The following is a 13,708-nucleotide window of genomic DNA, read 5'->3' as shown; positions in this document are numbered from 1 at the left end:
ACTTGTGATGAAAACCACAAGTACCCTGAAATAATATCACTATGAATTGGCACCTATCCCCGGCAACGGCGCCATTTGATTCATTCCCAATTGGTGTCTCATGATCATGTCCTCTCAATGGTCCTAACAGTGGTGCCATTTGATACGTGTCCAGCTGGTGTCCCTTGATTGTGGTCCTCAGAAGGGGGTAATCAACAAAATTTATAACCTATTACACCTTGTACTAGGATAGCCTTAGCTAGCATAACATAGTGGCTCTAGGGTCGTTCACTGGCATGGGTTTTCACTCCACAATTGATATTAATCCAAAGTTGAATTGGTGTTTTTTCATTTCAAGGTTAGCTTAAGAAATAAAACACAAACTTTGGTTAAACGAGGTTTTGTTTCAAGCTAACTAAAAAGAAAGTAATGGAAATTGCTTATGAAGAAAAACATTCCTTGGAGTTTGGGTTCACAGGGGAGGTTCTTATGCAAAAACAGAGTTCCGGTCATTTGGTTCATTTCCTCGCATTAGAGAATTAACTATAGTCGATTCTCTAACCGGTGTTGTACAGATGTATCCTTTAAATGGATTTCAGCTCTAATTCCCTCTCACTGATGCAACTTGAATGGCTCGTGCCTCTCACCTAGCATTTGCCATTCAAGGTGATCTTTAACTTTGGATTACCCGTCAAAAGCTCGCAAGAGATAACTAATGGATGTCTCTTAGGAGTCCAAAAGCTTACCAAGTGTTGGCAATTCTAGAAAATCCTACCTTCAATCACTTCCCAAAAGCTCGCAAGAGTAAACTAGTGCATCTCCATGGACGGAGATCACTTGCCTTACCAAATGTTGGCTCAAGTGAATTGAAGGTGTTTTAAGTTAACTAAAAACATAGAAATCATTAAAGGATCACACTTTCTCTTCATTAATGACTGAACCACAAAGCTACTAATTCTTGCACTTGGAACCTTTCTCGGCAACCTTAGCTCCAAGGAACTAAAAGTCTAGCCACCCATTCTCTGAGGAAACTTCCTTAGAGCTTGTTTGGCTAGTAAGAAAAGAATGAGAAAACAAAAATATATAGGAAAAATAGAGCAAGTGCTCTGTAAAATATATTTCTTGCAAAATTGTACAAAGGATGCGTCTGACAACAAGCTCCCCAGATCTATATGATTGTAAAGAAAATTACAACTATATATAAGAGGTTATTCACCCCTTTGTTCTTACTTAAAGACTAAGGAATCCTATGATAGGTGGGTTACAAGGAGAGTTTAGGGATTTAGACATCAAATATCTAAAGCAAAATATCTTAAAAAGTCAGTCGAAAATATTAGGAAGCTTTAGGAGAACACCGCGATACTGTATATTGAGAGAAAAACTCTCCGGGTAAGCGTTATCAGAGGATCCGGACATGTCTGACCAGAGAAGTTGAAACGTCTTCCTCTCCCATCCGGATGTGAGATATCCGGAGAAGGTGGAATGTCGGCCGGACAGAATTCTTCCCCCGGGTGGAATGAGCTATGTCGCAAGGGGGACCGTCTGCTTGTACAAGGTGTAGGGACCCCTCCCCCTGATGACACAGAGCGCGCATCGCTATCCGGAGCAACTCCATCCGGATTCCCTAAGAAGATATGTGGCGCGCTCCCCTATCCGGACTCCCTCAGGGAGAAGCACACGACACTCGTGAACATCACACCCAGACGATAGCATATCCTATTCGGATTTGTTGTCCAGATCATTGACTAAAGTGAGCAAGCCTTGCTATGTCATTCCGACAGCCTTCCACAGCCCATGTTCCGCTGCCATCCGACGGTGTGTCCGGACGCCCTGTCCGGACATCTTTGCCATGGATTCCAAAGAACTCTCCTCAATCTCGGATTGCTTCGATGATAAAAAAGCTATCAAAACACCAAAACTTAACACAATTTGATTAGAATTGATTGCAAAGGTCCTTAATATGTTAATTGGGTTAAAAGGTGATAAGTACTACTCAAAAGTGTTTAAAAGAGTTAATTACAAGCTATGAAATAACACTTTTTGAGTAGTAATCAGGTCGTGAACTCAAGACTCTAGATGTTATGAACAACTCAGGGCTGTGGTGGACAAGAACCACTTCGAGTCATGATCTTAAGCCTCTAGATGGTATAAACAACTTAGCGTTATGGTTGATATGAACAACACTAGGTCATAAGCTTAAGACTCTAGATGCTTTTAACAACTCAGGGTTGTGGAAGACATGAATGACTCCGAGTCATGGCCTCAAGATTCTATGAACATCTCAGGGTTTTGATTGACATGAAAGGCTCTGAGTCCTTAGCTCAAGGTTTTAGAAGTTCTGAACAACTCAAAGTTGTGGATGATATGAACGACTTAGGATCCCATGAGCTCAGTCCTCTAGATTTTATGAACTGGTTAGGGTTAGGAAAAATATGACTGATTTTGTGTCATGAGCTCAAGCCTTGAGATGGTATGAACTGCTCGATGTCGTGGATGACAAGAATGACTCTAGGTCGTCAGCTTAGGGCTTAAGATGCTATAAACAACTCAAGGTTGTGGTTGAGCTGGACAACTTCGGTTCATGAGCCTAGGGGTGTAGATGCTATGAAGAGTTCATAGTTGTGGATTATATGAATGACTCAGTCACTTGTGACTTGAGGCCTTTAGATGCTATGAATTGCTCAGAGCTGTGGATGTTAATAATGATTCTACATCATGCGCTCAAGCCTCTATATGCTATGAACAACTCAAGGTTGTGGATGCTATGAACAACCCTACATTGTGAGCTCAATGATTTAGATGATATAAACTACTCATGGTTATGGTTGACACGAAGAAGTTCAGGTCGTGAGCTTAGGGCTCTAGATTCTATGAACAAGTAAAGCTTATGAATGACATGAGCTACTCTTAGTCATGGTCTTATAACTTTGGATGCTATGAAGAACTTAGGGTATTGGATGATATGAACAGCTCAAGGTCGAGGATGATATGAACAATTCTTGGCTATGAGCCCATGACTCTAAATAATATGCATAGCTTAAGGCTATGGATGAGATGAATGACCCCATGTAGTGAGCTCAAGACTCTAGATTCTATGAACAACTTAGGGCTATGGTTAACAAGAACAACTCTGGGTCATGAGCTCAATGCTCTAAATGCTATGAATAGAGCAAGGCTATAGATGACATAAATGACTCTAGGCTATGAGCTAAAGGCTTTAGATACTATGAACAACTTAGGGTTGTGGTTGACATGAATGCCTTTGGGTCGTGAGCTCACGAATCTAAATGTTATGAACAACTGAAGGTTGTGAATGATATAAACTACTCTAAGTCATGAGCTGAGGGTTATGGATGCTATGAAAAACTAAGCATTATGGATGATATGAACGACTCAGAATCCCATGAGGTCAAGTCTATAGATTCTAAGTACAGCTCAAAGTTGTTGATGACATGAATTTATGTGCTTCATGAGCTTAAGGTTGTGGATGACATGAATGACTCTAGGTTGTGAGTTTTGAGTTGTGGATGATATGAATGACTTAGGATCCTGTGAGCCCAAACTTCTAGATGCTATGAAAAGCTCAGGGTTTAGGATAATATGAATGATTCTTGGTTATGAGCTAATGGCTTTAAATTATATGAACAACTGAAGATTATGCATCACATGAAAGACTTTGAGTCATGAGCTTAGGGTTCTATATGTTATGAAAAACTCAAGGTTGTGGTTTACAAGAATGAGTTTGGGTCATGGTCTTAAGGCTCTAGATGCTATAAGCAACTCACTATTGTCAATGACATGAGCTACTCCAAGTCATGAGCTAACGACTTTGGATGCTATGAACAACTCAAGGTTATGGAAGATATCAACAGCTCATTATCCCATGACCTCAATCCTCTAAATGCTATGAGCAGTTCAAGGTTGTGGATCATATGAATAGTTCTTAGTCATAATCTCATGCCTCTAAATTCTATGAGCAGCTGAGGGTTGTTGATGACATGAATGACTCCGGGTAGTGAACTCAAGGCTCTGGATGCTATGAACAACTCAAGACTATGTTTGACATCAACAAATCTAGGTCATGAGCTTAACACTTTAGATACTATGAACAACTCAAGGTTATAGTTGACATGAACGACTCGGGGTTGTGAGTTGAGAGCTCTAGATGTTATGAACAACTTAGGGTTGTGGATAACCTAAACAACTCTAGGTCATGAGCTCAAGGCTCTATGTATTATGAAGAGCGTGGGCCTGTGGTTAACATGAACAACTCTAGGTCGTGAGCTCAGGGCTCTAGATGCTATGAACAACTTATGCTTGTTAATGACATGAACTACTCTAAGTCATGAGCTCAGGTCACTAGATGCTATTAATAACTCCATATTATGGATGATACACACGATTCTAGGTCATGAGCTCAAGGATCTAGATTCTATGAACAACTCAAGGTTGTGGATGATATGAACGATTTCGGGTCATGAACTCAAGGCTCTAAACATAAAGAATAAATCAGGGTTGTGGATAAATAAATTACTTTGGGTCATGAGCTCAGAACCTTAGATGTTATGAACACCACATTGTTGTGGATGATATGAACGACTCAGGATCCCATGACCTTAGGCCTCTAGATGCTATGAACAACTTAAGGTTGAGGATGATATGAATGATTCTTAGTCATGAGCCAATGGCTTTAAATGCTATGAAAAGCTAAGGGTGGTGGATGACATAGAGGACTCCCAGTTGTGAGCTCAAGGCTCTATGTGCCATGAACAACTCAAGGCTGTGGTTGACAAGAACGAGTCCTAATCGTGAGCTCAAGGGTCTAGATGCTATGAACAAATCAAGGTTGTGGGTGACATGAGCTACTCCGGGTCATGAGCTTAAGGTTTTGGATGCTATGAAGAACTAAGAGTATTGGAAGATATGAACGAATTGGGATCCCATTAGCTTAGGCCTCTATATGCTATGAACAAATCAGGGTTGTAGATGATATGAACGATTCTTGGTCGTGAGCCATGGATCTAAATTCTATGAATAGAATAGGGCTCTGGATGACATGAACAACTTTGGGTAGTGAGCTAAATGCTCTAGATGCTATGAATAACTCGGGGTTATGGTTGATATGAACAACTCTAGGTCGTAAGCTCAACATTCTAGATGCTATGAGTAGCTCAAGGGTGTGGATGACATGAACGACTCTTAGTCATGACTCAGGGCTCTAGATACTATGAACAACTTAGCATTGTGGTTGACATGAATGACTTCGGGTCATGAACTCACGACTTTAGATGCTATGAACAACTTGATTCGTGCCCAGTTGGGTATTTTAATAAAAAATATTTATAAATCCTATGACCTTATACTAGCGTAGCAAAGCTACTATAGTATAGCAGCTCTAGGGTCAAACTCTGGGATGGGTTTTCACTCTACCAGTGATAAACTCAAGATTAGAAATTGAATCTGATGATTTCCTTTGTCAAAAACTTAAAATTTAAAAGAAAATAAAATTTGTTTTGAAAGTGGTGTTTGGAACTAAACTAACATAGAACTAGGTAAAAATGGAAGAAAGAAAGTCTCCCGGAGCTAAAGGTTGCTAGGATCAAGTTCAGAATGCAAAGTGGGAAATTCCGGATTTTTCTCCTCGTATTGGGGACAACAACATAAAGGATAGTTGTTTCCCGAACCGGTATAGGTTTAAGAATGAAGATTTAATCCATAAAAAGTCAATAGAAATGGTAGTCAAGTTCCATTAATGGCTTTAGACACTATGGGTCTTCACCTTGAGCCACTTTCCAATGGCTCGTACATGATAACTAATGGTCTTATGTGGATCTAGCAATAAGTATCCACAGAGACCTAAAAGCTTATCATGTATTGGCCATTCAAAGTGATTCTAAGGGATTTAAAGCAAAACTTTAGATTTAAAAGCCATTTATGAACTCCAACTACCTGTATTTAATGCACGAGAGTTTTCCACTTTTGCATCTGGACTTTTCACCTAGCTTCCTTCACTCCAAGAAACCAAAGGTTTAGCCTCTCATCCTCTGGGAAAACATCCTCAAAGGTTGTTTGGCTTCCAAGAAAAAAGAAAATAGCAGAAAGAAAAGGAAAGCAAAGAGAGCTATATATTTCTCCCCCAAAAGGAAAATTTCCTTTAGTGTAAAATATACATAAGTCTTTTTCGAGATATGATTTCCACCCCTCTTAAAGTCTTTACAAAGCAAAGCCCGTGATTGGCTAATTACAGGGATAAGAAAGGAATTTACATCAAAAAATGCAAAAGAAAAGATCTTATGTGGAGTCGTCAGAACAGAGGAGATTTCGCACCAAAGTCGCATGAACAAAACAAGGTGCGAAATTCGCACTCGCATGGGCTGGTGCGAAATTCGTACTTTTGAGCTCCTTATATGAATGGCAATATACCACTATAGGTACTTGATTTGTCAGCAATTCTGAGCCGGTTCCGAATATGGGATTCGTGAAAGGTAATTTTGCACGATGAACAAAATAGAGCCTCCCAAAGTGACAGTGCACGCTACAAAAACTGCTTCTTTCCTCAGTTTTTCCTCTTTGCTTCTCTCCTTTACTTGGCTTGTCTTAATGATCCAAAAAGCTATCAAAACACTAAAACTAGCCACAAATATGATTAGAAGTCATTGCTAGGTCCTTAACATGCCAATTGGAATAAAAATGGAGAACTACTACACAAAAGTGCTTAAAACATAATGCATTAAAGGTGCAAAATAGCACTTTTTAGGTAGTAATCATAACTGAAGGTTGTGGATTTTATGAGCTACTATGGGTTGTGAACTCAAGGCTTTAAATGTTATGAACTGATCAAGGTTGTGGATGGCATGAAGGACTCTGATTCATGAGCTCACAACTTTAGGTGCTATGAATAGCTCAAGGTTGTGGATGATATTAGCTACTCTGAGTCATGACCTCAAGGCTTTAGATGTTATGAACTTCTCAAGGCTGCAGAGGATATGAATGACTTCAAGTCATGATCGAAGGGCTCTAAATGCTATGAAAAAAACAGGGTTGTGGATGATATGCATGAGTCTAAGTCATGAGCTCAAGGATCTAAATGTTATGAATAACACAAAGCTATAGATGAAATGAACGAATTCGGGTCATGAGCTCAAAGTTCTAAATTATATGAATAACTTAAATTTGTGGATGATATGAATGACTTGGGATCTCGTGAGCTCAGGCCTTTAGAAGCTATGAATAACTCAGGTTGAGGGTGATATAAAAGATTCTTGGTCATGAGCCCATGACTCTAAATGCTCTGAACAACTTTATGTTATGAGCACTGGTCTCAAGATGCTATAAACAACTAAGGGTTGTGGATGATATGCATGATTCTATGTCGTGAGCTCAAAGCTCTAAATGTTTTGAACAACTTAGGGTTATGGATGATATGAATTATTTTGGGTTGTAAACTCAAGGCTTTAAATGCTATGTGTAGCTCATGGTTGTGGATGACATAAACGGTTTCAGGTGGTGAGCTCAAACCTCTAGATTTTATAAATAGCTAAGGGCATTGGATGATATGAACAATTCTACGTCTCGTGCTCAAGCCTCTAGATTCTATAAATAGCTCAGGATTGTGGATAACATGAATGACTTCAGGTCGTGAGTAAAGGGCTCCAAATACTCTGAAAAGCTTAGGTTTGTGGTTGACATGAACGACTATGGGTCATGAGCTCAGGGCTTTAGATGATATGAACAACTCAGCCCATTAGATGACTTGAGCTACTCCGGGTCATTAGCTCACGACTTTAGATGTTATGAACAGGTCAAGATTATGGATGATATGAATGAATTGGAATCCTATGAGTTCAAGCCTTTAGATCATATGAATAGCTCAAGGCTATGAATCATATGAACGATTCTTGGTCCTGAGCCCAAAGCTCAAAATGTTATGAATAGCTCAGGGATGTAGCTGACATGAACGACTCAAAGTTGTGAGCTTAGGGCTCTAGATGCTATGAATACATTAGGGTTATGGTTGACATTAACAACTATGGGTCGTGAGTTTAGGGCTCTAGATGTTATGAACAATTGACGGTTATGGATGATATGAATGACTTTTGGCCATGAGCGCAGGCTTCTAAAACTATGAATAGCTTAGGGTTGTGGTTCACATGAACATCTCTAAGTCGTGAGCTTGGGCTTGTAGATGCTATGAATAGATTAGGGTTGTCGATGACATGAACTTCGCTAGATCATGAGCTTAGGTCACTAGATACTATGTACAACTCAAGGCAGTGGATGATATGCACGATTATAGGTCGTGAGCTCAAGGATATAGATGATATGAACAACTCAGGGTTGTGGATCAGATTAACAATTTTAGGTCATGAACTCAAGGCTCTAAATGTTATGAATAGTTCAGGGTTGTGGATGAAATGAACGACTATGGGTCATGAGCTATGAGCTCAAGATGGTATGAATAACTATGGGTTATGGATAACATGAACGACTCTGGGTCCTAAGCTTAGAACTATAGATCCTATGAGCTACTTTGTGTCATGAGCTTAAGGCTTTAGATTCTATGATTAGCTTTAGGTTGTCGATGATATGAATGAGTCAGGATCCAGTGAGCTTAGGCCTTTAGATGGTATGACCAACTCAAGGTTGTGGATGATATGAATGATTCTTGGCCATGAGCCCATGACCCTAAATGCTATGAATATATCAGAGTTGTGGATGACATGAATGACTTTGGGTTGTGAGCTCAAAACTCTAGATGCTATGAATAGCTCAAGGTTGTGGTTGACATGAATGACTCCTAGTTTTGACCTCAGAACTCTAGATATTATGAACAACTTAAGGTTGTGGATGACATGAATGACTCTGGGTTATCCACTTAAGGCTCTAAATGCTTTGAATAGCACATGATTATGGATGATAAGAACAACTCGAGATCACATGAGCTCGGGCCTCTAGATTCTATGAACAGCTCAAGGTTGAGGATGATATGAACTATTCTAGGTTGTGAACTCAAGGCTCTAGATGCTATAAATAGTTTAGGGCAGTGGATATAATGAATAACTTTAGGTCATGAGCTCAAGGCTCAAGATGGTATGAACTGCTCATGGTTGTGGATAACATAAACAAATATGTGATGAATAGTTCAGGGTTCTGCTTTACATTAACAACTCTGGGTCGTGAGCTTAAGGCTTTAGATCCTTCGAATAGCTCAAGGCTGTGAATGACATGAACGAATCCTAGTCTTGAGCTAAGGACTCTAGAAGCTGATTGCATGCCCAACTGGTGTACCTTGATTTTGATCCTCAAATAGGAGTAATCAACAAAATTTATAACCTATATCACCATGTGCTAGGATAGCCTCAGCTAGTAAAGCATAGTGGCTCTAGGATAGTTCACTGGGAAGGGTTTTCAACTTACAACTGATAATAATTTAAAGTTGAATTGATAGTTTTTCATTTCAAGGTTAGCTTTAAAAGAAAACATAATCTTTGGTTGAAAAAGGATTGGTTTTGAGCTAACCAAAACTAAGAGTAATTGAAATTACTAATAAAGAAAAGTGTTTCTTGGAGTTTTAGGCTCACTAGGGTCAGGCTCCTCATGCAAAAACAGAGTTCCGATCACTTGAATCTTTTCCTCGCATTAGAGAACTAACATATAGTTATTTCTCTAACCGATGTGGTACAGATGCTTCCCTTTTATGGGTTTTAGCACTAAATCCCTCTCACTAATTCATCTTGCAATGGTTCATACCTCTCACCTAGTATTGGCCATTGAAGATGATCTTTAACCTTGGATTACCCGTCAAAAGCTCGCAAGAGATAACTAATGGATGTCTCGTAGGAGTCCAAAAGCTTACCAAGTGTTGGCAATTCTAGAAAATCCTACCTTCAAGTCGCCTTCCAAAGGCTCGCAAGAGGTAAACTAGTGCATCTCAATGGACGGAGATCACTTGCCTTGCCAAGTGTTGGCCCAGGTGATTTAAAGGCCTTTTACAATAACGGGTCACACTTTCTCGTCATTAATAGTTGAAACAACAAAACTTCCAATTCTTGCACTCGACACCTTACCCAGCTACCTTAGCTCCAAGAGACAAAAAGTCTAGCCACTCATTCTCTGAGGAGACATCCTCAGAGCTTGTTTGGCTAGTAACAAAAATACAATAAAAAATGAGTAGGTAAGGCAGAGCAAAGCTCTATATATTACTTCCTTCAAAACTATACAAAAAGTTGTCTCTGAGAACAAGATCCCGAGAGATCTATTTGTGAAGAAAATTACAAACTATATAAATGAGGTTATTCACCCTTTGTTCTTACTTATTAACTAAGGAATCCTATGATTGGTGGATTACAAGGAGAAAATGGGGATTTAAACAATAAATATTTAAAGAAAAAAATCTAAAAGTGTTGGTCGCAAATATCTGGAAGCACTCAGGAGGATTTCGAAAGCATGCAAGATGGGCTGTGAAATTTCGCAAGCTGAAGGTCTCCGTTTCGCAGCCAAAGGCCCATTTCGCAGTGATCACCTTGTGATTTCGTAGCCAAAGGCTGATTTTGCAGTTGTGAAATTGGCCTTTAGCTTGGTGTGATTGGCTTCCAATGGCTATAACTTCTTCGTTTCAACTCTAATTCATGTACCGTTTGAAGCATTGGATTTCTGACTTCCTAAGCTTTGAAACAAAATATAGTATGCATGAAATGGACTCCAGAAAGTGTTCGAAAAGTGTCCAACAATTTCTATCATCTTGAATTCTTCTTGTTAGATTTCTCTCTTTGCTTTCCCTCCTTGCATTCCTGATTTTCTTTTGGCAAAGGACTATAAAGCTTCAAAGCTTAGGTTCCTCATGTTAATGAGCTTCCAATTGCTTTGCCATGGATTCCATAGAACTTTCCTCAATCTTCGATTGCTTTGGTGATCAAAAGCTATCAAAAATACCAAAACTTAACACAATTTGATTAGAAACGATTGCAAAGGTACTTAATATGCTAATTGAGTTAAAAGGTAATAACTACTACTCAAAAGTGTTCAAAAGAGTTAATTACAAGCTACAAAATAACACTTTTTGAGTAGTAATCACTCCCCCCAACCGACATATTGCTAGTCCCTTAGCAATAAAGGAGAGAAAAAGTAAAATAAACAGTAATATACTTTACAAAATCACGCTGATCACTTCAAAAAAAATTTTAAGTGCCATGATGATCAAACTCTCACATGGAACATTAAAGATATAAAACTCAAACTTCAACAAGAGTTATCAAATAACTTGTCTAATCACAATTCATAAAGAGAAGGCATTATGAAAATTGAAGCTTTAAAATCATTTTCACTTCCAAAGGGTCAAACCTTACTCTTCCACAAAAATCTAAGTGTTACTTGATAGTTTTTAAATATAGTATGTTGAACTAATCTCTCCCCCCAACCTAGTTCTTTTTCAACACTTAGCAAAGTGACAAAATTCAATAGGCTAAGAACGCACCCTTTTGTTTCACAATTTTTTTTTTCATTGTAGAAGTACAAGGCTTAAAGGTATTGTTTTCTAAATTGTCCATGTAATGGGGGTCCATCGATGACTCCGAACCAATTAAGATTTAGGGCATCAAGCTTTAACGATCTTTCAACCACTAACTCCTCGAATTTTATTCCGGACTTTTGAGAATGCATTTCAATACCCAAGCACCTACAATATGTCAAACTCCACATATTCACCACTGTAACGAGCATTGAGGTCGGTGACTCCCAACCAATGAAGGCTTAGGGCACCAGGTTTTAAAGATTTTCACCATATACCCCTCAGACCTTGCTCGGGTTTCAAGGCAAGTAAACATTTTTCTTTCTTTCTTTCTTTTTTTCAAAGGCTCATTGGCCTTTTATAAGGTGTCTCAACACTATTAAATGAGGTCAAAGGTACCAAGTCTAAAATTTTCCTAAGTCAAGAGGGAAATAGTTTTTCATCTTATACTCAGAACCTATTGTGCATAGCGTGTGAATAGCTTAAAGTGGAAGAACTAAGGTTGAATTCAATAGAAGTTTCAACAATTCATCAACTTTAGTAAGCATAATACAAACTCTAAGTCAAGTGAAAAAGATAAAAATTCAATTTTTCTCATTTTATTTTGAGAATTTTCCTCAATAACCATGGAGAGTGGATAAAAACTTTAAAAATTTTAAAATTAAACAAAAATCAACTAAATTACCAAAATAACTTAGCATTGATAATTAAAACTTCCTTCCTCAACTCTCTCCCCAACCAAGCTGAACATTGTCCTCAATGTGGCATGAGCGATTGAAAAATAGGCAGGAAGTGGTGCCTCCTGAGTGATATGAAGTTCGAGTAGAATAGAAGAAACCACATGTTTCAGAAATAATAAAAGATATGAGTAGAGGAATTAAAATAAAATAATGCCAAGAATACTAAAAAAATGATAGATTTGTATTACTTCAAGATAGTACACTATACAGTAAAACAAGTAATACAACCAATCCCAATATATAAAACATAAAAAACATGGGATTATAAGTTCTACTATAATAAGAAAATACAGAAAGGAAATTATGCAAATGATCAGATAGTGGTGGGAGGGTCATGTAGAGATGATGGCTCGGCTGTAGAGGTCAGAATGCTCGGGATGGATGCCTTTGTCTCTCATGTAGTCAGCTCCTCAGGTTGCATAGTCTACTCTAGTAGAGGAGGGCCCTGTGATGGATCTTCAGGCTCTTATAGGATAGGAATAGCATGCGCAGGAGTCGATAGAATACCCAGGTGGTGCTATATCTGCTTAAGGATGGCAGTATGCTGGGTCTGGGTGGCGATAATCTACTCCTGATGGGCACGAAGAGTTGTCATTTGCTGAGTGAGGATGCTCTGAGAAGTGGTCAATGTCTGCAAGGTGTGACATAGGCCTTTGAACTCGGAAATGGATATGGCAATCCTAGACTCAGATGGAGGTGGAGGCTCTGATGTAGATGGTATAACAGGCGGAGTCCCTAGTATGGCAGGAGAAGCAGAGTGTGCAACCTCAGGCATAAGCCCTGTAGAGGGCACTGTAGGGGCAAGTGCTCTTATGTCAACTAGTATCTCAACTGGCTGTGGCTCCTCTGGATGCTCTGGATGTGGAATCTCTGGATGCTCTGGTCCAGGTGGGGCTCTTGGCTCGACATCATAAGCTGTCATACTCGTCCATTTGTCGAGAGTGAATATCTCTCGGCAAATGCGTTTATGCTCAAGCTAAGGCTCAGATTGATATCCCAAGTGCTCCAAAATCTGACATAGCAACCTCGGGAATAGAAGTGGAATAGCATCCGCTTTGAGCAGCTTCTTCCTATGGACCTTCTCTTCAAAGTACAGAGGAGCGGCCATAATGAGATGATGAGGGCCAAAGAAAAATCCCTCTAATATCCTGAACAATGCCTCTAGCAAAGTGCCTCTCCTCTGCACCATAGGCTGAAGTGGATAGATGTTATGGCGCAGGAGTGCATCTATAAAGAACATGCTAGGAGGGAGCTCCTTCCTCAACAGATAGAGGCATGTGGATGCCCCTCTGGACAGTATATGGATCATGTCACTCTGGGAAGGATGAGCCCAGACTCGATAATCCTCTGGACGTGCTGGTTTGTAGGGAATGCGCAGGGCCTCTACTATATGTCTGGCTCCCCGGATACCATGGCGTCCGTCAATGGTGAAGTGGATGACAGTAGGATCCTGGACATGATGTGTAGTCATAGACTGATAAAA

The sequence above is a fragment of the Vitis riparia genome, chromosome 2 (assembly GCF_004353265.1).
Source record: "Vitis riparia cultivar Riparia Gloire de Montpellier isolate 1030 chromosome 2, EGFV_Vit.rip_1.0, whole genome shotgun sequence".
Lineage (NCBI taxonomy): Eukaryota > Viridiplantae > Streptophyta > Magnoliopsida > Vitales > Vitaceae > Vitis > Vitis riparia.
Note: the sequence above shows the minus strand (reverse complement) of the source record.